The sequence below is a fragment of the Vulpes lagopus genome, chromosome X, assembly GCF_018345385.1.
Source record: "Vulpes lagopus strain Blue_001 chromosome X, ASM1834538v1, whole genome shotgun sequence".
In the NCBI taxonomy this organism is placed as follows: Eukaryota; Metazoa; Chordata; class Mammalia; order Carnivora; family Canidae; genus Vulpes; species Vulpes lagopus.
In genome coordinates this window covers 4,182,116-4,188,115 of record NC_054848.1, presented here as the reverse complement: position 1 = coordinate 4,188,115, position 6,000 = coordinate 4,182,116, and the positions used below count along the sequence as shown (strand labels likewise).

General features: G+C 42.1%; 1 long non-coding RNA gene across 1 annotated transcript in view; it reads left to right on the top strand.

The window, feature by feature from the left end:
* The first annotated feature begins 1,336 nt into the window (after positions 1–1,336).
* LOC121482734 overlaps positions 1,337–6,000 on the top strand; it is a 107,701-nt gene continuing 103,037 nt past the window's right edge. Inside the window, exon 1 of the long non-coding RNA XR_005985608.1 lies at positions 1,337–2,525. This is a non-coding gene — a long non-coding RNA (uncharacterized LOC121482734). The remainder of the gene's footprint in view (positions 2,526–6,000) is intronic.

The following is a 6,000-nucleotide window of genomic DNA, read 5'->3' as shown; positions in this document are numbered from 1 at the left end:
ATGCTGGCCTCATAGAACGAATTTGGAAGTACTTCATCTCTTTCTATCTTTCCAAACAGCTTTAGTAGAATAGGTATGATTTCTTCTTTAAACGTTTGATAGAATTCCCCTGGGAAGCCATCTGGCCCTGGACTCTTGTGTCTTGGGAGGTTTTTGATGACTGCTTCAATTTCCTCCCTGGTTATTGGTCTGTTCAGGTTTTCTATTTCTTCCTGTTCCAGTTTTGGTAGTTTGTGGCTTTCCAGGAATGCGTCCATTTCTTCTAGATTTCCTAATTTATTGGCGTACAGCTGTTCATAATATGTTTTTAAAATCGTTTGTATTTCCTTGATGTTGGTAGTGATCTCTCCTTTCTCATTCATGATTTTATTAATTTGAGTCTTCTCTCTCTTCTTTTTAATAAGGTTGGCTGATGGTTTATCTATCTTATTAATTCTTTCAAAGAACCAACTCCTGGTTCTGTTGATCTGTTCCACAGTTCTTTTGGTCTCGATATCATTGAGTTCTGCTCGAATTTTAATTAACTGTCTTCTTCTGCTGGGGGTGGGGTCTATTTGTTGCTTTTTCTCTAGTTCCTTTATGTGTAAGGTGAGCTTCTGTATTTGAGTTCTTTCCAGGTTTTGAATGGATGCTTGTATTGTGATGTATTTCCCCCTCAGGACTGCTTTTGCTGCATCCCAAAGATTTTGAACGGTTGTATCTTCATTCTCATTAGTTTCCATGAATCTTTTTAATTCTTTCTTAATTTCCTGGTTGACCTTTTCATCTTTTAGCAGGATGGTCCTTAACCTCCACGTGTTTGTGGTCCTTCCAAACTTCTTGTTGTGATTAAGTTCTAATTTCAAGGCATTATGGTCTGAGAATATACAGGGGACTATCCCGATCTTTTGGTATCGGTTCAGACCCGATTTGTGACCCAGTATGTGGTCTATTCTGGAGAAAGTTCCATGTGCACTTGAGAAGAATGTGTATTCAGTTGAGTTTGGATGTAAAGTTCTGTAGATATCTGTGAAATCCATCTGGTCCAGTGTATCATTTAAAGCTCTCGTTTCTTTGGATATGTTGTGCTTAGAAGACCTATCTAGTATAGAAACGTAATCTTTGTTTAAACATTATTACCAACATCTGACCTAAATTGAATCAATTATTGCTGCTTTTTCATCCCATAGTGTTGATTTAAATATGGACAATGGTACAAATCCATTAAAAATTAATTAAGACTAAAACTACTGGCTACTTTTAAAAATTCTCAAATGTTAATGACATAAGGAAAAACAAATCCATGTTTCTATTGTTGATTCATGTTCTTCTTTCTCTTCTTTTAGAACTTTACATGGTATTACCCACTGAAGATGGAATTCAACATAAAAACTATCTTGGGCTCCATCAAAGAGATCACTGAAGCACCGAAAGGCCTCCAGGATGTAGCATCTTATGATATACAGAGGGCTACAGTGTATTCTGCAGAGTTGGGTTCGAAAAAAGAAGATAAATGGAAGTTATAGGGAATTTCAGGAAACTGAAACTTTCTTGAACCCATGGCCATCAACCCATTGAATGAATGCTGCATGTCCTTGAAGCACTGTTGACTTGCCACTTGCTGCATGAGGACTCACCAGGGAAGCACCACTTCATGACAGCCTGCAACTCTGGCCTCCAAACGTCAGTGTCCAGGAGTATGGGGCTGGACCACGTAAAGGATGCATTTTGTAGAAAGGGAGGTCACGAGGTCCTGGAACCCAAACAGGTTCCCAGAAGTACCTTGACATCTCCCTACCAAATGCATGGTCACCCTATTGCAATAGTAGGGTGCTCACATTCATATTCTCACTATGGATCCCATGCTTTTTTTCATTGTGTTGACTTCCTTTGCCATGATGGAGGTTTTCATGGTCTGGAAGGATAGGAGCCTCAGCATTTTAGCATCAGTTGGTAGAGACTCTTCCTCCTTGCCTTCCGTCTATCAAATCACTGACCAAGGAGCAGCATCAATGGAGAGCCTCAAGCAAAGGTCTCAGGTAGCAATCCCTGGGATGTTCTGGCTCTGGTGTTCCTGAAAGTTTGCAACTAGGTTTATATCCCTTGGCTTAACGATGGAAGGGTCCAAAATCATAAATTCAAAGTACAATAGAAGAAAATAATAATTTGTCCAGTGACTGCAATAAACACAGTCTGATGTCTTAAATTTATTCCATTGACTATTCTTCAAACCAGAAGAGATGTGTGTCAACATAGAAATGGTCTTTATTATGGGGAGCAAATGCCATGGGGACTGTTGATTCTCGGTCACTGAAGCCAGTTTCTTATTTGTGGGACAAGGATGTCTTGCACAAAGCTCTCTCCTGTAAGCTAATGGCAACTAATACCTTTGTATCTACATCTAGTAGCCTTGATATCATAGTTTTTACCTGTCTTAGATGAGGGGCCTCCTGTAGTCCCCACAATGGGATCCAGTTCTTTCTGCACATTCATGGAGCGACTTGGAGAACAGAAGCTGGTTTGCTGAAGGACCACTGGGTAGAGAGGTAAGAAACTCCTCATTTGTTTAAATGCAAGCTTAACTATGGCAAATATAGAAAAGCATGTGGGAAGATTTCTTTTACAGAACACATTTCTGTTGCCTAGGATATGAATCCTTAATGTCTTTCTAAGTAGTGATTGGAATTTACAAACAGAATCTTCCCTGCTTTGCATGACTCCATGTGAGCTAATGTTTGAAATGCCTTTGGAGTCACTAGTTATTTTGTTTGTATTCCATGCTCAGAAAATCAGAGGGGAGGGTTTTAACCTTGATATTTCGGCTCCTAGAATGGTAGGTACATGAGAAGCTCTAATTTTCATCCAAGGGATATAAGGTGGGTTGCAATCTCTAAATAAACAGTAGTAGGATGCCCTTTGTTGCTATATTGTTCTTTTAATGGGACCTGCATTCAGAATTCTCTAAGGAAGTAGCTGAGAGAATGATGTTTAACCTTACTTCAAAAGGGCTATTCTCAAGTCTCCTTGAGTATATTCATGCCCAGAATTATATCAGGAGCTGCTGTGCACCGCTTCAGGGACACAATTGACCTATGAAAATGTATCCATCAGCCCATGCCATTAACTTGGGCAACCATCTAGTCAGTGGTATGATCTTGACCCTTGTAGGGGCCAAATCTAGGAATTTCTCTGATATCTATTGATCCCATTCATCCTAAAAGTTTTTCTCTCTTTTCTATAGTCTAACTTTATGGATGAAAGTTTGGCTTGTTAAGTTAGTGTCTGAATTAGATCCTGAAAACCTTGAGTTTGGAGCCACATGGGGAGCACTGGTTATTCCTTTATTTAAAAAGATGAATAGTGGATGCCTGGGTGGCTCAGTGGTTGAGCGTCTGCCTTTGGCTCAGGTCATGATCCTGGGGTCCTGGGATCGAGTCCCACATCAGACTCCCGACAGGGAGCCTGCCTCTCCCTCTGCCTGTGTCTCTGCCTCTCTCTGTGTCTCTCACGAATGAACAAATAAAATCTTTTTTTAAAAAAAGATGAATAGTTATTCTCTTGGGAAATTTCATTTTAGAAGATGATTGCAAAGAGTTCCCACAGATATGTCCAGATAGAAGTCCAGCCTATTCTGCATGCCATCATATCCCACCCCAGGTACATTCTTTCTATCCTGAAGTTTGCTGGAGCCCAGTGTCCATCCATGTACTGGCCCTGTTCCCATCAATAAGAGTCCCTAAAGTTATTTTTTTCTGCCAAAAGGAAATACATATTTCAAGAGTCCCTTTGCACATAGCTTCATGCATTCTACAATGTTACATGACACAGAGTAATTAAAACTTCTAGTTTTAAATAATGGCATACCTTCCAAAATGGTATGATTTTACAAAATCTGCTAAATGGTTCATGAATGGCAGCTCCTTTGCTATGTCGTGTGAAGTCAAAAATCTATTGATAAGAACTACAGGTCTTTAGAGGAAAACTTGTATTTTTTCATTCAGATTTGCTAAGACAGAGGAAAGTACTCTGTGTTTAGAAGCATGATTACACCTCCAATGTCCTCAGATACAGGAGATTGTGCCCCATAGTGAGTGGTAGTGCGGTTTACAGACTAATTAGGTTCTGCAGAGAGATCGGTTTCAGAGAACAGGTGAGATCTGCCATTATTCCTAGCATGGTCCTCCCATGGGGACATTTCTTCACACCCACTTGGTTGCTCACTAAAAGAGAATCTTGATACACCTGCCAAGGGACAATGACCGTGTGGGCTCGGAGATGGATCACCAGGCTTGTCCTGCTGTCTGCAGACAGTAAGGTGCTGTGCCTATACCCATTTTAGGAGCAAAAGTCTTTAGGGGAAATTTATGTGAGCAGCAAGGTTTATGATCGTGTATCTCACCCTTTGCATACTTTTGGAGCCATTTACACCTGCCCTGCTCACAAGGACTCCACAGCCTTCTCCTCACAGAGGTTTTAGGAACAAAGCTCTCTGTTGTTTAAGAAAGACAGTCCATATATTTGAAGAGTTGCTGGTCAGTAAATCCTAGAAGTGAGTCAACTACACTGGCCAGTGCTGATGTGTGAGCAAGATTTTGGTGGTGATGAAGGATAGTCTATTGGACATACAGGACACAAAAGAAATGGAATCTGATCACTGTTTACCCTCCACACCTTAGAGAGAGCCTCATATTAAGCCAGGCAACCCCAGCCTCATGGGTGGATGGATAAATCAAACCACTTTCCACAGAGGATGGGTTGGCATCACCATATAGGTCTAAAGCTCATAGACTCTAAGCTACGGTCACGAGATTCATACCTGCCTCCCTCCAAATGCCAAACCATGTCCCGGATCTGGAGTTCTGTTGCTCAAGGCACAGGGTAGTCAGTTCCCCTCAAATGTGTGAGGATCCTCATGGTAAGATTTCTTCACACACTGCCACCAGCCCAACCACATGGGACATCCAGGTAAAACTCATGCTTCCAGTATCAGTATCAGTATCATGCTTCTCTCTAGAGAAGCTTCTCTCTTTTTTGGTCTCCTAGGAAAACCACATTTCAGAAGGGATTATTGAATCAATGCCCATATCCTTGATTTTGGAGTTAAATAAGAACTTGGGTCTTGGCTTTTTGTGGGGACAGACTTGGATAGCCCCCGCTGACCCCTTTAGCAATACATAACTAATGTACTCTTCGACCTACTAGATGGATAACCCAGGGACAATTTCAACCCTCATCTTTAAAAATTGAGTGTATAATGGCTACCTCGTGGACTATGGATGATCCCTTCCAGAAAGTCTGGAATACCCCAAATACCAGAGGCTGCAGCTTTTTCAACTATAAAGTGAGAATTCTATAATCTGATTTTCCCAGGAGACTCACAATAAGGACCCTATTTCTGAGAGTTTTCATGCCACTTATCCTGAAACTAGAGCTTTTTCTTGGCTCTGTGTAAAGCAACCCATATCTCAGAGGCCCCCGTCTAGAATGCAGAGTTTATTCATGCACGGACGTTGGAGCACACTCACAATTGCAATGATCTCAGGCCAAGCAAAACATCTTCCCAAGCACCTGGAGTCCCCTCAAGCCAGGGGAAGCAGGTGCTCTCTGTAAGTGTGAGAGTCCTGGGGAGTAAAGTTCTCCTGGCCTGCAATTGGACTGGGATGGTTCTTACCCTTGACTGTACATCAAGGGTACCCTTGACTGTACCCTTGACTGCACAGCAGCACGACATGGGTAGAGTTTTTGTGACATTCTCATCTTGAGCCTGCATCCTACCTTAGTGCTAGCATTTCTGGGGTTGGCCCCTGGCAGTGGTATTTGTAAAAGCTCCCTGGGTAATTCCACCGACACCGTGGACTAGGACTTCCCACGCCCCCGCCCAGGAGATGAAGTCTGGTTGTATGGTCATCACAACTACATCTCCTGAACTCTGGGTCCTCAGCCCCCAGGCTCTTGGCCCAGAGACTCACACTGCTCTTCTCCTTCTGGGACATCTGTTCTACAATGAACAAACGCTTCCAC